A 2,932-nucleotide genomic window follows, 5' to 3' on the forward strand; every position below is an offset into this window, starting at 1 on the left:
CAGCTGTCACTCTTCTTGATATGACAGCGCCGCGGATGTTTCAGACCGCCGAGTCGCGGTTCCTGACGAAGCCGATCCCACATCCAGCTAAAGTAGAAGCAAGAGGACTCCTCGGAGAAACGTAGTCGTAGTTCTTGATGATTTGATTTTTTTTTTTTTTTTTTTTGCTTTTGTGAGTCGATTTTTGGGGGAACCGATGTTTTAGTTGGTTGGTTGTTTCGCAGGAGATTGCTGTGATGGAAGAACAGCTGAAGCGCCGTTTGCAAATCTACGGCATTGCGTACCTCGGACGAAGACCCACTTGCCCGAAGCGCCACGCATACCTGGTGTGGTAGAGATTAAGGTAATATTCAGAGCTTAGGTTATACAGTAATGACACACAATAAGTGGTTTTCTTACATACATTTTGCATTTAGATCTGTGACATGGTGATTGTTGCTTGGTCTTTGAATCTTACCCAAGTCGTTCCTGATCTCTCTTTAAAGATAGTTTTGACTGCTGAACTTTTAAATCCGGTAAGGCAGACCTAATCGTCACTCTTTTATCTAGTTTTTTGTTTTAAATTCCGATTTATTTCAGTTTCATTTTCAAAACAATCTCCCCAAATTTTGGTTACTTGTTCAAATGGTTGTTCAAATTCCGCTAATATAATTAATTTCCCTTCCAGTTGCTTTACATGTTGCTCTGGGACATCGAACCCGTCACTGCCCTGTTTTGCATATGTCCTCCTCCGTTTTTCTGATCGACACTCTAAGAAGACGAAGACGAAGAAGATTGTTTGCTTCTTCAACATGATCTTTTTCGGGTACATCTTTTCCAGCCAAGCTTTTTTTTTTTCCATTAACAATCGTCTATGCATAATCTTAATACGAACTATCATATTTTCACCTTCGATCTCCTAGTTAGATACTTTCATGGATTACTAAAGGGATTAAACTTTCATTTATTTTCAAGGTCTATTATTTTTTACATATACAAAAAATTATTGATTAACCTCTCCCATACAGTTTTGGCTGGTTCTGAAAAATTTGTCCGTAGGATTTTTTTTTTTTTTTTTTTTTGGGTAGAGGGGTTTAGGTTGTTGGGCCGGCCGAGTGTTTAGGCGTCTATTTTTCAGAGTCTGTCAAAGCTTTTGGGGGATGTTAATCAATATCTATTTTTTTTTTTTTTTTAAAAACCTTCTAAAACTATATGTATTATATTTTTATGGCTTAAAATTACATATATGCATTCCTTTATGTACTTTCTGTGAAAAATGCTGATTAGGAGCCTAGGTGCAGGTATACGGTAGTTCACTTATTATTAAGATTGTGCATTGACGTATTGTTACCGTACATATACTTATTGTTCAGCTATTAATTATGTTACATCATATTACCATCTCACCCCTCAAATATGAACTACAAAGGCTTGATCCCTTTCTCATTTCTAAAAAGAAGAGAAAAGGGTATGTAGGCAGCTCAATTATGAGTGCAGTCATTCTTTTTTTACTTTCAGATTCATGGAAGCACTAAAAAGATTTTTTCTTGGAGATAGAGATGATGATTGTGCTCCTCTTCATTTCAGGTAAAAAGATTGAGAAATTCCATTTATTTCATTTTTCTTGCTCTCTGCTTATTCCGTTTATAAACTGTGTCGCATTTATTTTATTTTTATTTTTTTGCAGGTCGCCCAAATGTTTTTACTCCGAACTACTTAGTGCAGCTACAATCCAAGCTTTTTCTTAACTGTTAGGTTACACAATGGTGAGCTGGTGTGAAACACATGTCCCGGCTACTTATATGTACATGATAGATCATATATGTAGAAGTAGTATACAACTCTTATGTTTACACATAAATAAATACTAAACTAGGTTTGGTCACTTTATTTTAATATAAGCCACCACAACTTTGATTAACACACAAAAATAGTTATTGGCCTTATAAAAAATGTAGTAAAAATGGCCATAGGGTTCTTTCTAACCAATAAATTGTTTATTTAGGTAGGTAGATAAATTTTCTTAGATTTTGTGTAGCTATTGTGATTGCACTTTAGTTAGTTGAGTTAGTTGCTGCCTTCGATATTGTCCCAAAAGATTGCCCCCCCCCCCCCCCCCCCCCCCCCCCCCCCCCCCTTTTTTTAAAAAAAAAAAAAAACTTTTCCCCACTCAACTATATTGGGATAAAACGATTGAAATTAATCGAAAAATCCGTTAAAAGTAGCATTCAATGCAAATCAATAATGGTAATTTGTGATTATTGTAACACACGTCCTTTAATCAATTATTCTTTCAAACAAGTCTCACGAACTATTAATATAATAAGAAATTTCTTTAGCAAAAGTTTTGTTCAATTAACAAAAAATTAATTTCTTTTAAAAAAATAATCGATTCAAAGTAATTACGGTTAATCGCAAATGTGGTGAAAAGTAGTTATGGTTCATTTCGGGTAAAAGTTAATAAAATAATTTGTGTAGAAAATTAATAAAAAAAATTCAATTAAAATTGGATAATTTAGACTGATATATATATATATATATATATATATATATATATATATATATATATATATATATAAATGTGACTATAAAAGAATTTTGACGTCAGCGGACTAGTGCTTATCCACAACCACCGCCGATGACTTTATGTTTAGCATATAACGAGATAGTTTCCCGTGCGTTGCCGCGGACGGTTGAAATTAGTAATTTTAATGTGTTTTGGTTTAAATTTGATATTTATTTTATAAATAACATGATTATATTTAACGTTGTTTAGAAGTATTTAAGTCACATATTATTTCATAAGTTTGATATAGACGTTAATATATGTATATATAATATATTGAGACATCCAGAATAGATGAGTAAAACTTTATATATCGGCATGTATTACGGATATTAATTACTACATAATCATTATAATTATTTTTAATTGATAATAATAAGCATATTA

General features: G+C 32.8%; 1 long non-coding RNA gene across 1 annotated transcript; it reads left to right on the forward strand.

The window, feature by feature from the left end:
• Window positions 1-230: 230 nt before the first annotated feature.
• On the forward strand, window positions 231-814 carry LOC149384522 (uncharacterized). Its single transcript, XR_016301598.1, has 3 exons — window positions 231-343; window positions 417-515; window positions 668-814. It is a non-coding gene; the product is annotated as an uncharacterized LOC149384522 (long non-coding RNA).
• Window positions 815-2,932: the final 2,118 nt, after the last annotated feature.

Source organism: Urtica dioica, chromosome 10 (assembly GCF_054948205.1).
Source record: "Urtica dioica subsp. dioica isolate 48M chromosome 10, U.dioica_male_clone48M_v1_H2, whole genome shotgun sequence".
NCBI lineage: Eukaryota > Viridiplantae > Streptophyta > Magnoliopsida > Rosales > Urticaceae > Urtica > Urtica dioica.